Source organism: Jaculus jaculus, chromosome 13 (genome assembly GCF_020740685.1).
Source record: "Jaculus jaculus isolate mJacJac1 chromosome 13, mJacJac1.mat.Y.cur, whole genome shotgun sequence".
Classification (NCBI taxonomy): domain Eukaryota; kingdom Metazoa; phylum Chordata; class Mammalia; order Rodentia; family Dipodidae; genus Jaculus; species Jaculus jaculus.
The window spans coordinates 2882063-2897062 of record NC_059114.1 but is presented as its reverse complement, the minus strand read 5'-3'; the positions used below and the strand labels follow the sequence as shown (position 1 = coordinate 2897062).

At 45.7% G+C, this 15000-nt stretch overlaps 8 non-coding genes across 8 annotated transcripts; 3 read left to right on the top strand and 5 right to left on the bottom strand.

The window, feature by feature from the left end:
• Nucleotides 1–136: 136 nt before the first annotated feature.
• LOC123454284 lies at nucleotides 137–240 on the bottom strand. Its single transcript, XR_006633269.1, has one exon. It is a non-coding gene; the product is annotated as a U6 spliceosomal RNA (small nuclear RNA).
• A 2214-nt stretch (nucleotides 241–2454) lies between these two features.
• Trnam-cau lies at nucleotides 2455–2526 on the top strand. Its single transcript has one exon. It is a non-coding gene; the product is annotated as a tRNA-Met (tRNA).
• Nucleotides 2527–2862: 336 nt separating this feature from the next.
• Nucleotides 2863–2944, bottom strand: Trnas-aga. Its single transcript has one exon. It is a non-coding gene; the product is annotated as a tRNA-Ser (tRNA).
• A 2085-nt stretch (nucleotides 2945–5029) lies between these two features.
• Trnas-uga lies at nucleotides 5030–5111 on the top strand. Its single transcript has one exon. It is a non-coding gene; the product is annotated as a tRNA-Ser (tRNA).
• A 1067-nt stretch (nucleotides 5112–6178) lies between these two features.
• Trnaq-cug lies at nucleotides 6179–6250 on the bottom strand. The gene has a single exon. It is a non-coding gene; the product is annotated as a tRNA-Gln (tRNA).
• A 2039-nt stretch (nucleotides 6251–8289) lies between these two features.
• Nucleotides 8290–8371, bottom strand: Trnas-aga. The gene has a single exon. It is a non-coding gene; the product is annotated as a tRNA-Ser (tRNA).
• A 2852-nt stretch (nucleotides 8372–11223) lies between these two features.
• Nucleotides 11224–11309, top strand: Trnar-ucu. Its single transcript is given in 2 exon segments — nucleotides 11224–11260; nucleotides 11274–11309. It is a non-coding gene; the product is annotated as a tRNA-Arg (tRNA).
• A 1702-nt stretch (nucleotides 11310–13011) lies between these two features.
• Nucleotides 13012–13118, bottom strand: Trnal-caa. Its single transcript has 2 exons — nucleotides 13081–13118; nucleotides 13012–13057 (listed from the first exon to the last, which is right to left on the bottom strand). It is a non-coding gene; the product is annotated as a tRNA-Leu (tRNA).
• Nucleotides 13119–15000: the final 1882 nt, after the last annotated feature.

Below are 15000 nucleotides of genomic sequence, written 5' to 3'. Positions count from 1 at the left end.
GAAAAATTCACAGATGGCCTAAGTTCCATGCAGGTCCATCAATTTCCCCCTGACCCTACCTAAGGCATTCTTTTTTATTTCATGATTAATTTTATCTTTTATTTTTATTTTTATTTTTATTTTATTTATTTATTTTTTTAATATGGAACGCTTCACGTATTTGTGTATCATCGCGCAGGGGCCATGCTAATCTTCTCTGTATCGTTCCAATTTTAGTATATGTGCTGCCGAAGCGAGCACTTAGTTTTTTATTTTTGGTTTTTCGAGGGTCTCACTCTGGCCCAGGCTGACCTGGAATTCACCATGTAGCCTTAGAGTGGTCTCGAAAGTATGGTGATCCTTCTACCTCTGCCTCCCGAGTGCTAGGGTTAAAGGTGCTCACCACCACACCAGGCTCATGCTTAATTTTAATTTTAATTAATTTGGGTTTTGTTTTTGGTTTTGGTGTTGGTTTTTCGAGGTAGGGTCTTGCTGTAGCCCAGGCTGACCTGGAATCCACTATGTAGTTTCAGGGTGGCCTTGAACTCATGGTGATCCTCCTACCTCTGCCTCCTGAGTGCTGGGATTAAAGGCATACACCACCACTCCTGGCTTAAAAATTAATCTTTTTTTTTTTTTTTTTTTTTTTTTTTTGCTTTTTCACGGTAGGGTCTCAGTCTAGCACAGGCTGACGTGGAATTCACATGGTGTCTCAGGGTGGCCTTGAACTCACAGCGATCCTCCTACCTCTGCCTCCGGAGTGCTGGGATTAAAGGTGTGCACCACCACGCCTGGCTAAAAACTAATTTTTAAGTTAGCATGAAATAATAGCTTTGATTGTATTGTTTTCAATATGTATATATTGAAAACAATACAATATGTGTCATTATACTTTTATTTTTATTTATCTTCCTTCCCCCATCCCTTTCCCCCAAACAGTTCTTCCTTCATTCAGGTCACATGTATCCCATAAGGCTTCCTTTTCCCTACCCCCTCCCTTAAGATCTCATCCTCCCCTCTCATGGTACTCTTTCTACTTTCTACTTTGATACCTCTCTCTTTCTCTCTCTTTCTCCCTCCCTCACTCTCTCTCTCTCTCTCTCTCTCTCACACACACACACACACACACACACACACACACGATTCCACATGAGAAAAAGCATCTTTGTCTTTCTGATTCTGTCTTATTTTCCTTAGCAAATCAGTCTCAGGTCCCATCAACTTTCCTGTACATAACATGATCCATCTGTCCTCATGGCTGAAAGACATTACACTGTGTATGGGCCACATTTCAGTGACTCATTATTTGATGAGCATCAAGTCGTGAACAATGCTCATATAATTTTGAGTTGAATCTTTCCTTTGATTTTGCTATACACAATGTACTGAGTTCAGATTTATTCTAATTTTCTGTCTAGACTGGTTTGTGAAATTTTCATGAATCATTTTACTGTAAAGAGTTTGTACTTTCATGTGCAAATCTTTTACTTTTCTTGCTCTAGCCCAGGCTGACCTGGAATTCACTACAGTCTCAGACTCACAGCCATACTTCCATGTTTGCCTCTACCTCTGCGATTAAAGGTGTGCACAACTGTGGTGGTTTGAATAGAATGGATGGCCCCCAATATATTCATGGTTTATTTGTTTGTAGATTGCATCTGTAGCCACCTGGCTGGATGCAATGTCACTGGGTGATCTCAAGGTGTGGTGGTGGGTTTCAGATTTCAATCTAAAGATATACAAAGTGTGCCTAGCTGGAGTTCCTGAAGTGTGCTGTGCTGTGTGGCTTTTGGCTTTTTGGCTTGTACTTCTCTCTCTCTATGCTTGGGCCTGTGAAGGTAGACCAGTTTCTTCTGCCATTATGGAGCTTCCCCTGGATCTATAAGCTTCAATAAATATCCCTTCCTCCATAACTGTGCCTGGTCTGGACGTTCACCTCAGTGAACCTGAATCTGGCTGCTACAACAACCAAGCCCAGCTATCTCTCTCCTCTCTAAATTTTTTATTTACTTATGGAGATAGCATTATTTATTAGTTCCTAGACCAACTCATCTGTGACCTCTTGTGGACCCTAGCCATGTTCCTCCAACATCCATAAAATGAATCTTTAACTACCAGTACTTCAAAATATGATTCTGTCAGCCCCTGGAGGTGGAGGGAGCCCCACCAGAAGGCTTCTGGTGGAAAGGGGAGGTTATGAAAGCTCTGAAGGCCTGTGCCAGATTCTGTAGTCATTGTTCTCACGGTTTGGGGAGTGACAGGACTGATCCAGAGCTGGGGGATGAGAAGATCGTAAACCCGAGGCCGAGTTAGAGGTGGTGGAGTGAAAACCACTTGGATTGTGAGCTGAGAATCCATAGGGTTTATGGTGAGGAGGGGATATAAGTACTGGGAGAGAAAAGCAACTGAATTAAACCTCAAGCTGGGTAAGAAAGGGAGAATTAGTCCTGAGTCTCAAGATGTGTTCCCAGCAGTAGCAGAGTGGCGCAGCGGAAGCGTGCTGGGCCCATAACCCAGAGGTCGATGGATCGAAACCATCCTCTGCTATCAGCTGTTTTTGTCTCCTTACTGTAGGCATGTTCAACTCAAACACGTTGTTTCTGCAAAGGCCAGTTGTACTATTATTTTTACATTTGTTTAGAGACAGTATTTTACATTGTAACTCCATGGCTGGTGAGATGACCCAGTGGTTACAGGCACTTTCTTTCAAAATCCTGCCACCTCAAGTTTCATTGCCCAGTACCCGCTTAAAGCCAGATGCACAAAGGGGCGCGTGCATCTGGAATTCCACATCAGCCTAGGCTAGACCCTTCCACGAAAATCCAAAACTAAAAATAATAACAATAAAATAAAAATGCCAGCATTTTCACAGATACCAGACCTCGTAGTCGGCAGGATTCGAACCTGCGCGGGGAAACCCCAATGGATTTCTAGTCCATCGCCTTAACCACTCGGCCACGACTACACAAGAGGAGGACGGCCCCCTGGGTTAAGGAGCAGGAGTGAGTCGCTCCTTCCAAAGGCCAACCTTTCAGCAGTAGATGCATTTGCTTCTTTGGAAACCTTGCTGGATGGCAGACTGACCCGCGTCACTTCTTGTACAGTGGGAGGAGCCTTGTTCTGAAGGGCTGAAAGGAGACAGCCTCAGAGACCAGCCTCCTGCGTATATGCTGGAATCTGTACAACACTCCCAGCGACTGGGGCATGTTCTCACATTTGCCGTGGCGAAATTAACATCCATTTTTATTGTTCCAAGTAAGTTTTGGAAATCCATACAGTGGAAGTTCTGAAGCTGATTTTAAAAAGAAGAATCAAGTGGCAAGACATGAGTACCATTTAATCCCAGCAATTGGGAGGCTGAGATAGGGAGTAGCGCCCTATATTCAAAACCAGCCTAGGACCACAGGAGTGCGTTTCAGGTCAGCCCAGGCAGGAGTGAGACCCTGCCTCAAAGAATGTATGTAGTTATATAACTCTGGTATAAAGCTTTAAAAAAATGGAATGTATTTTTAGCAATTGAATACCAACACTGAAATTTGTACAATGTATTTTGTGAAATGCTTTCATTTAGATACACAACATCCTCAACCCTCATGTCACAAACAAGAAAGGGATGCTGAGAGAAGACTCATGTGGCACCTGAAAACTGGATTTAGTTAGGTAGCCTGCTTTATTTTGTTTGTTTTGTTTTTCTTTCTTTCTCTGTTCTGTTCTGTTCTGTTTTGTTTTGTTTTGTTTTGTTTTGTTTTGTTTTGTTTTGTTTTGTTTTGGAGCCAGGTTTTAAAAACGATGTTCACTATTCTTTGTTCCTGGGCACTGTGTGGTCCTATAGCAATATTTCTGCGTGCAGAAGCCAATTTGGCAAGATGGTTAGACATTTTCCTCATCCACCAAGAGACTAAACTGTTGCGGAATAGAGGCAAGTAACAAGACTTATAAAGGGACGCACCTGACTTTCAGGCTTTGTCACAAGCCAAACAACTGCTATTTCCCTTTTAGCAGGATGTCAGTTTCTATAGTTAGATTATGTACCTGAAGGACAAGGAGGTATGGGAGGACACTCTATTACAGACGCGTCCCGTGTCCACCATGGACATCACCTTCCTTTTGTGTTTGAAATTCTGTCTGAATTTACTGTTTACTCCCCCACGTGACCCACCTAGCTTTTCAGAATTAAAAGAGGAAGTCCCTGGATTGGAATTCTTCACCTTTCTGAAAGCGGCATCTGATCCAATCTTCCGCTCACAAACCTGCTTTAGTAATTTAGCCAGATTTATCGACACTTACTTGTCTTCATCTCCTCCCCCCACACCCCCTGCTTGTCTCTGTTGGGTAGGGTAGAGATGACCTCTCACTGGGTCAAAATCCTTGGAAAATCTGACTTGAATCCTTCCCTTTCCTGTTCTTCTCCAGGAGCTGAGGATTTGGTCTGTGGAGACATGGTCTCACCTATAGGGTCCAGAGCCTCTCACTCTCTAGCTACAGTCCAATTCCAGCACAGATTTTCTTTCCTTTCCTTTCCTTTCCTTTCCTTTCCTTTCCTTTCCTTTCCTTTCCTTTCCTTTCCTTTCCTTTCCTTTCCTTTCCTTTCCTTTCCTTTCCTTTCCTTTCCTTTTTTCTTTTCTTTTCTTTTCTTTCTTCTCTTTCCTCTTCTTATCTCTTTCTTTCTCTCTTTCTTTCTCTCTCTCTCTCTCTCTTTCCTTCCTTCCTTCCTTCCTTCCTTCCTTCCTTCCTTCCTTCCTTCCTTCCTTCTTTCTTTCTTTCTTTCTTTCTTTCTTTCTTTCTTTCTCTCTATCTCTACCACCATGCCCATTCTCCCTTCCTTTCATTCCTGTTGCTTCTCTCATCCGCGCTTGCTAATTTAAGGTCACCAAGAGGGACTTTTGACTCTAAATCCCTCTTCACCTGTACGTGCACTCCCCCCAATCCTTAACACTTAATCTGCTCAGTGTGAGCTCTTCCATCCTAAAGGAGAACCAGAAGTTCTTTACTGCAGACCTTATCGATATTGATTAGTTCATCACGGTCCTTCAGAGAAGTAGGGAGCGAGGTAGTCGTGGCCGAGTGGTTAAGGCGATGGACTTGAAATCCATTGGGGTTTCCCCGCGCAGGTTCGAATCCTGCCGACTACGGTTTTACTAGTGCAATTATGACTTTCTGTTGTGTTGGGACGCCTTTAATCCCAGCACTCAGGAGACAGAGGTAGTAGCAAGGATCACCATACACAGTGAATTCCAGGACAGCCTGGACTGGAGTGAAACCCTACCTCTGGGGAAAAAAAAAAAATTGGAATAACTGTTTAATTTCATTAAATTGTCTTATAATACCTTCTGCTCTGTCACCTCCCCCTGCTGTGATGCTAATAAGGTTGTCAGGGAACATAAAAGTGGTTTTCACTGACGATTTTCACAACAGAAGCCAACCGGAGTGAGGGGAAAGCTGTAGCTCATGAGCCACTCAAGTAAACTGATAAAGACCAATGTTTGGGATTTCGTGAGCGGTACAGTGACTGGATGAGCATTGCAAAATTACTATGGATTTTACCCCCAAATTTTTCCTTTCAAATATATTAAACCTGTGGAGATAAGGAGTTTTATATGCCTTTTCCTTTGGGTCAGTTGATTTAAATTTTTTCCACATTCGGAGTTCTGTGCTTGTCTGCCTGTTTTATTTTGCATAGACAAACTGGTTTCTGTGCTCTTGGGGAAGGGGTCGGGGGAGAAAGGAGAAGGCAGAGAAGACCACGCAGCCTCAGGCCATCAGATGAGGAGACATTCCAAGTACCTCCATTCTTATTTTGAAAACTTGAAACATTTAATAATTTCTAACACTCTACTTAATGTGTACACAAAATAAACTTTTTTTTAAGTTGATAAGTGCTTTTCATAACACTCCTTTCTCCCCCAGTGATGCTAGGAATGGAAGCCAGGGACAGGCTTCCTAGCAAGCTTCCACCCTGAGCGAGGACTCCAACCCTAGGGTTTGTCTCCAGGTCACAACAGAGCACAAGTATTAGAAATCACGCTGTCACAGAGTGGAATTCTATTACTGCCTGCTATCTGGCATAGGATGGGGCCGGTCTTGTAGAAACTCACAGACGTTATCAAGGAAGAAAACCGTTTTCAGCATATACATAGCGCTTTCCTTGGAGAACATGAAAATGAGTTCAACAATTAAAGGAAAAAAAAAAATAAAACCAAGGTTCCACCGAGATTTGAACTCGGATCGCTGGATTCAGAGTCCAGAGTGCTAACCATTACACCATGGAACCTCACATCTGTGTTTAAGATACTGCTGGCTGATGATAAATATCTTCATAGCAGAATTCAGGTTGCTTTCTTTATGTTAATCTGAATTTTCATGGTTTCACTAGGATGTTGCCACCACATTCCTCTCATAATAAGCTGTTGTCCATAGTTCTGGATGATAAGCTATAAAAACTGTTTAAAAGTTCATCAAAATTAATACTATTCTAATCTTTTTCTCTTCCCTCCACCCTCTCCTTTTCCTTCTTCTTTCTTGACAGGGTCTCATGCAGCCTAGGTTGGCCTCCTGATCCTGTGTGTATCACCATGCCAGGTTAAAAGTCGAAAGTCTTGATCTAGGCCTACTCACAACTTCATTTCAAAAAAAACCTTGGGGGATGTTCTTCCTTCCTTCTTTCCTTCCTTCCTTCCTTCCTTCCTTCCTTCCTTCCTTCCTTCCTTCCTTCCTTCCTTCCTTCCTTTCTTTTATCTCTCTTTCTTTCTTATTATTTTTATTTATTTCTTCACTTATTTATTTGGTTTTTCAAGGTAGGCTCTCCCTGTACTAGGCTGACCTAGAATTCATTATGTAGTTTCAGGCTGGCCTTGAACTCAGTTATCCTCCTACCTCTGCCCTCCTGAGTGTTAGAATTAAAGGCATGCACCACCAACCCTGGCTTATTTATTTTGATAACTTCTCTAATTCATAAACTGTGCCTACTCCCATCAACTCAGGAACTTCATGGTCTCATACTTCTTTAAAAGAGACTGAGTGAGGGGACTGGCGAAGTGGTTTGGATGTGGTGGCGGTGTGCATGCATACTGTGCCTAATGCCCTGAACACAACCAAGATAAACACAACAAAACAAAGCCCATGGTTTCTTACACTCTATGTCTTATATTTATTACATGACTTAATACTTAAAAACTTCAGGGGAGGAAATTATCATGGTTTATTGTGGCACCTGCAGCTGAAGGTCGTTTGCAGTGACTGAAAGCCCTGGTGCAGCCATCCTCACCCTCTCACTCTCTCAAGTAATAAAATAAATTTAAAAATTAAACTCAAGGGGCTGGAGAGATTGCTGAGTGGTCAAAGGCACTTGTCGCCAAGCGTGATGACAAGTTCCCTTCCCCACATAAAGCCAAATGCACAAGGTGGCACATTCCTCTGAGTTCATGTGTAGGGGCAGGAGACTGATGATCACACACACACACACACACAATAAAAATATTTAAAAAAAATAAAATTTGAAAGCCAGGCGTGGTGGCACATGCCTTTAATCCCAGCACTCAGGAGACAGAGGTAGGAGGATGGCCATGAGTTTGAGGCCACCCTGAGACTACAGAGTGAATTCCAGGTCAGCCTGAGCTGCAGTGAAACAAAAACAAAAACAAACAAAGAAACAAAAAAACTCTAATAAAGGGGGGTTTTGTACTCCCCCTTTTCAGGAATTTACTATGTAGTCTCAGGGTGGCTTTGAACTCATGGTAACCCTTCCACCTCTGCCTCCCAAGTGCTGGGATTAAAGGTGTGCAACACCACGCGCAGCTATATGCCCCCTTTTTCATGAGGGAGCGATTGTTTAATACAGGGTCTCAATTCTGTTGCTCAAATGGCCTGGAACTCACAGCAGCCCTCTTGCCTTAGCCTCCCAAGATGCGTGAGTGTAAGTGTGAGTGGTCTCCATGGTCTTTGGCCCCATTTTGATAACTGAAGCTTGAGATCCCATAGTTTCTACATTCAACTGCAGTTTTGGCCATGTGATACTGTTCTTCACAGACACTGCTGATCAGGTCGGTGGTCTCAGAAAACCTACTCCCAAACTTGAATACTCCATGCTGTGGACCAAGAATCGCTAGCATGTAGGGATCTTCTTCATACCCTGTAACCTGCTTAGAACAATTAACCAAAAGTGCTCCCGAGCAAGTGCACAGTTGGAGAGTGACTCATCTTACCTCAGCATAGAAGCTGGAGAGAGGAGGCAACCACCCAACTGACACTGAAATTCCAGTTCCACGAGTTTTCTCTCTTGACAAAATAGTAATGCATTGGCTAAAATGAACACGTAGTCGGCAGGATTCGAACCTGCGCGGGGAAACCCCAATGGATTTCTAGTCCATCGCCTTAACCACTCGGCCACGACTACACCTGCCAGGAACACTAGAGAACATCACCCAGGTAGGTAATAGCAGGTGTCATTTGTCTCTACTGAGGGTGTTCATCCTTCCAGCATCCTTTAGGACCCAATTGGCTGGTGCTGGGTGGAAGGTTTCAAAATTACAAACAAGTTTATGCACTAGCAAAGACTCAATCCTTGTCTCATCTCAAGCCCGGATTCAATCTCTCCCTGCAGAAATCAGCACCCCGCCTCCCGACCCAACCTCCTTGTGTATTGAGAGTCTCAGGTCACAGGCAGCTGGAGCTAGTGCGTGAAACACAGGTGGTCACCAGCACTGAGCATGAAGTGAGACTGGAGGAGTGATTAGAAAAAGGGGAGAGGCAGAGGTAAGATGAGCGCTGCGAGTTCGAAGCCACCCTGAGATTACATAGTGAATTCCAAGTCAGCCTGGGCTAGAGAGAAACCCTACCTCAATAAAATAAAATAAAATAAAAAGGAAAATTAGGGGGTCATGGGACAGGAAAGTAGATCCTCTCTGCTGTTGGCTGAAAGTCAAGATAACTTCACAAGAATAAAAATACATTTACTACTGTTAACCCAAGCACCTTGACTACTTGTGACTTGATACAAGGTCATTCCTGTGACTCCCTTGACTTGTTTTTATCAGCCTTTAGCCCTGCATACAATGATCTCGTTTACTAAAAATAAATAAATGTTCCTTAGATAACAATCATGTCAAAACTTTTTTTTTGGGGGGGTGTTCGAGGTAGGGTCTCACTCTGGTCCAGGCTGACCTGGAATTAACCCTGTAGTCTCAGGGTGGCTTTGAACTCATGGCAATCCTCCTACCTCTGCCTCCCGAGTGCTGGGATTAAAGGCGTGCGCCACCACTCCCAGCTAAAACATTTTTTTTTTTTTTACCTTATTTTTTTCTTCCCCAAGTGCTGGGCCAGGCTCCACTTCTAAACTGAAGTATTGCGTAGGAAGAACAAGTGAGCACCACAGCAGAACAACTGAAGAGGCGACTGCATTAGGTGCCCTAAGCGCTGCAGATCCGCCTGCCATGCCTTCCCGCCTTTCTGTTCTTGGTCCTCCCAGGAACGGAACTAAGGCAGTGACAGGTGGTGTCATGTGGTCAGTAGAAGCTGTCAGCAATGGAAAAGCAGCTCGGGGGGAGGAGGGGGAAGGGGGGACCTGGGCTGGAGCATGGGAAGCAGTTGTAGTTAAAACACTCTTCAGAGCTAGGTGCCAAGGCTCTAGGGCTGATCAGCTATTACATGCAGTTAATTAAATTAGATTTTTTTTTCCCCTGAGGTAGAGGTTCACCCTAGTCCAGACTGACCTGGAACTCACAAGCCATCCTCTTACCTCTCCCTCCCCAAGTGCTGAGATTAAAGGTGTGCACCGCTATGTCCAGCTAAATTAATTTATTGAAGAGAGAGAGAGAGAGTTTGTGCACTCCGGGCCCTCTCGCTGCTGCAAACAGACTCCAGATTTGTGCATGTGGCTTTAGGTGGGTACTGAGGAATCATATCCTGGCTGTCAGGCTTTGCAAGCAAGCATTTTTAATCACTGCAGCTCCACTTTAAAACACTATTTCAAAGGGGAAAGTCGCGGGGGAGGGAGGGCATTACCATGGGATATTTTTTATAATCATGGAAAATGTTAACAAAAACTGAGAAAAAAATAAATAGAAATAAATTTTAAAAGAAAATAAATAAATAAATAAAAGAGAGACTGATTGAGAGGGGGGAGGGGAATAATGGAGAGTGTAGTTGCAGAAGGGAAAGTGGGGAGAGGGAATTGCCATGGGTTATTGTCTATAATTATGGAAGTTGTCAATCAAAAATATTTTTAAGCTGGGAAAAAAATAAAACACTATTTTATACTCCCTCCCCCCCACACACACACCTCAGAAAGGGTTGCGGGGAGCGGGGAGGGACGGTTGCGCTGTGAGTTTCAGGACCTTTCCGGTGCTGGCTGGCCTCCAGGTCGTGGGGCCAGCGCAGACAGGTCCAGGGCTTAGGTCGCGCGTGCAGGGACGTGGCTCGGCGGTCTTCAGGCTCCGGGATCTGGGATTCTGAGGTCCGTGGTGGGGGAGTGGGAAGCTCCAACCACACTTCACCACTGTCTTGAGCTCTGCGGCCCGCCTTTCCTTGTGGATCACCTGAGATTTCTTCCCTGCTCCGGGTGCTCACCGGCCCTGGGACTCCCCGAGCCTTCAGAGACTCCACGCTGCAGGACCAGCCACCCGAGTCGCGGTGGAGCCGGCCCCAGGGCACGGGGCCTCGCAGGAAACAAAAACAAAAAAGCAACTAAAAAGTATCTCGACCCAGTCCCCAAAAGAAAACTCCCAAGTAGAAAAGCCGGGAGAGCTCCGTCCGAAGCTACCAGGACCCGATTTCACACTTCAGCCCCTCGTCGGAGACAGACGGGACCCCCGGGTGCAGAAAGGGGCGGGGGGCGCGTCGAATGACTGCATGGCATGCGCGATTTGTGTTGTTTTTGGTTTGGTTTGGTTTGTTTTTTCCCCCTTTGAGGCAGTCGCATTGTGTTGCTCGGGCTGTCCCAGCACTCACCATGTAGCTCAGGTTAGCTTGGAACTCGTGGCAATCCTCCTGCTTCAGTCTCCCAAATGCTGAGGTTACAGGTGAACGCTGCCTCTCCCAGTGACAGAAAGCTTTGTCCAGTGCAATAATGGCCCCGGCGCAGGGCAGACAGGCCCTCGGGCGGGGGAACTCGTGCCCTCGCATCTCCTGACCTTGTAGGCGGCCCTTGCAGGGGGCAGAGACTGGACCTGCACGGGTCCTTAAGAAACATACTGCGTCAACAACCAAATAAATTATCAGGAGACTTCGGAGAGGGAGTACGTAGCAACGGGCTCTGTGGCGCAATGGATAGCGCATTGGACTTCTAGCTCTGTAGAGAGATTCAAAGGTTGCGGGTTCGAGTCCCGCCAGAGTCGCAAACGTTTTGTATGTGAGCGTCAGGACCTTCACAGTCAAATCCCCCCTCCTAGGGTTTCTAATGCTGGCTACATGGGCATCTTCCACCCCAAGACGTTTCCCCCTTCCCTTCTTTTCTTCCTCCTCTCCCCTCTTTTCTCTTTTTTCCTTTCTTGATTGCTTCAGATGTCTGTTTGAAGACCCAAGTCTGTTCCTCTGAGCTGTAAACCTTAACACCAAGAGGTGTTTATTGGCAACAAAAAATTTTCAGCTCTGAGAAATCTTAAATTAAAATTTCATTTGAGCCGGGCGTGGCGGCGGCACTCTACCTCGAAAAACAAAAACAAAACAACAGCAACAACAAAACTTGGAAGAAGCAAAATTCAAAACTTGTCCTTTGCCTCTTGCAACTTTCAATCCCCCCCCCCCCCCAAGGTAGGGTCTCACTCTAACCAGGCTGAACCAGGCTGACCGGGACTCACTCTGTTGTAACCCAGTCTGGCCTCAAACACACAGCAATCCCCTTGCCTCAGCCTTTGAGTACTGGGATTACAGATTTAAACCAACAGATTGCTATTTATTTACTTATTTATTTTGCTTTCTCAAGGTAGGGTCTCACTAGCTCAGGCTGACTTGGAATTCACTATGTATTCTCAGGGTAGCCTTGAACTCACAGCGATCCTCCTACCTCTGCCTCCCCAGTGCTGGGATTAAAGGCGTGTTCCACCATGCCGGGCAGGATACTTAATTTGGATTGATAGCTGAGGGGGATTCTTTCAGTGGTTCTCTCTGGGCTTTGCTAATGAGGAACACTAATGGAAATCTAACTCAGCACAAGCAAGAATATGATAATTGATTTTTAAGGTCACATTACATTCAACTCTTGTCACAATTTTGGTGTGAAAAGCCAGGCATGGTGGTGCCCACCGCTGGAATCCGAGCATTTAGGGGTAGGAGGGCACAGAAGCATCAGGAACTCAGAGTTATCCTGGACTACACACCCGGTTTGAGGCCAGCCAGGGCTACACAAGATCTTGCCTCCAAAAATTTAAACAGAAATTTTAGTCCAAAACGGAAGAGTACCATTTTGCACTCTTGAAATGTAATTTATTTCCATTGCTGAGTCTTTTGCACTGGGCATTCCCCATAACCACCGCAATGAGTTAATCTTGTAATAATGGGAGATAGAACTGTCCTGCTCCCTCCCAGAGGGTCTGTCCCTCACGGGGCAGCTGAAGACAAGAAGGCACAGCAGCCATAAGGACTGGTTGGCCCTTTGTGAGGAAAGTTTCTAGAGTCCTGAGAGGAGAGAGGTGTTGCCATTCTTAGAAAGCCCCTGGCATTTGGTCTCGGATGAGCCAAGGGGTAGGGGTGACCGCCTGGAGATCAACAGCAGGGACAAGGAGAGGGAAACGCACAGCTCCAAGGCCGCTGGTCATCTCTCACAACTCGGGGGACTGTTCTCCATTTTAGTCCAGGTAGAAAACACACTGGTTTAAGAAAAGTTCAGAGGTGATGCAAGCCCATAATCCCAGCCACTGGGAGACTGAGGCAGAAGGATTGGGAGTTCAAGGCTCATGCCAGGTACAAGAGTCCCTATCATAAAATGAGAAGAAAACAAATGAAAATAGCTTAAAGGATTTGGTAAGAGCCAAATTCAGTGGTGCTGCCAAAGAGAAACGTTGTGATCGTGTTCGGTGACTAAAAGAAATAAAAATTCCATGTCAGAAGTGGGATTCGAACCCACGCCTCCATACGGAGACCAGAAACCCCCAGCAGAGGAAGCGGAAGCTTGAGTCTGGCGCCTTAGACCACTCGGCCATCCTGACATGTTCCACGAGAGCGAAGGACTATCGTCTGCTCTAGACACCAACACTGAGCTCCGGGCGTATCCAAAGCCCTGGGGTGAAATCCGAGCTCACACCTGACTGAGAGACCGAAAGAGGATGGGAGGAGCCTTGACCCCGGAGGAAGGCCGGGTCCGCCTCTCTGAGCCCACTGACCCACCAAAAGAGGATTCTGGGAGGCGCTGGCTGACCCGGGTCTCTGAGGTCAAGCCCCCATCACCTGCAAGGCCCACTCTTCTCCCGGCAGTAGAAAATTGGCAGATCCATTGCGCCAGGATGCCACCGTGACCTCTGAGTCTCCTGCCATCACTTTTCTTTAAATAAATATATGGGGCTCATGAGAAGCCTGCCCCTCCCTCCCTGGAGAATCATAAGGAGTTAATGGGTTGCTGGGAGTGGGTGGGGGACGGGAGACATTTTCTTCAGCGGTGTTGCTCAAGCCTTAGTAAATAACCCAACCTTATGTAAGCAACCCAGATTAAACTCATTGGGTCATAAAAACATATTTTAAAATTTTTTAAAAAGGGGTGAGATGGCACAAACCTTTAATCCCAGCACTCAAGAGGCTGAAGGTAGGGGCATCTGTGAGTTTGAGGTCAGCCTGGGACTGCAGAGTGAGTTTGGGCTAGAGTGAGACCCTACCTCAATCCTCTCCCATACACACCCCCCCAAAAGAGACACAGCCCAAAAAGGGTAGAAGGGTGCCGGAGCATGCCAGCTGAAAGGGTTCGAGCCTGATGGGGAGTGAGGATTAAAGAAAGACAGGAGAGAGAAAATGAAAGCAAGGACTCCAGTCCAGGGCTGAAGCAAGGACTGAAGCAAGGTTTATTTCACAGCATTCCTTTTCATATCTTCTTACAGTTTTTCCATGGACAAAAGTTCCAGGAGTCTCACACAAGTTTCTATCAAAAAAACCTTCCTGCTACAGAGTTTTTGCACTTCAATCACTTCTCAGTACAAAAGACTATTAAGGCCAGCCAAATGGCTCCAGACACTGAATATACATAATCTTGCTTACATGTAGGTGCTGTCTTGCTGCCAAACGGCTCCCGCCAGAAGGGCTAGTGCCGCAGGTGGGGTGGAGGGTGTCAGCAGACGTGGGAGGGGACAAGCGAGTGGTCGATGTCATAAACACATTGTATATACATGTATGAAATTGTCAACATAAATGAAAGTATAAGAAAAAATAAGTATTTGAGTTTGATGGTCTCAGTCTCTCCTTCATTCTCGGCCTCCTCCCTTTTCTGTCTCTACCTAAAGTGCGACTTTTTTATTCTCAGGCTGGCCTGGAACTCATAGTAAATTTCCTACCTCTCAGCCAGGCAAGATCATTCTGGAAAATTAAGGTGGGACCGGGCATGGTGGTGCAGAGGCAGAGACAGAGGGAAGAGGACCACTGAGTTCGAGGCCAGCCTGAGACTACATACTGAATTCCAAGTCAGACTGGGCCAGAGCGAGACCCCACCTAAAGCAACCCTTTGGAGCCCAGCATGGTGGCACGCACCTTTAATCCCAGCAGAGGTAGGAGGATTGCTGTGAGTTCGGGACCACCTTGAGACTATGTAGTGAATCCCAGGTCAGCCTCAAAAAAAAAAACAAAAAGGAAAAAAAGAAACCCTTTGTGATGCACGGCTGCAGAAACCCTTTCAGCCTGATATAAAGAGTAGAGGTTGTATGTATCCAAGTCAATAATGATGAGAGTGAGCAAAGGATAGAGCAGGAGGGATGAAGTTCTGACCCAGGGCAGGGTCACTCCTTTGCCTCTCCAACCCTTCCTTCCTGTGTCTGTGTGGCTTCACTACTTTTTACTCCATCTCAAGAACAAGAATGACAACAAACAGCGTTTGCAGCCAAAGTCACAGTC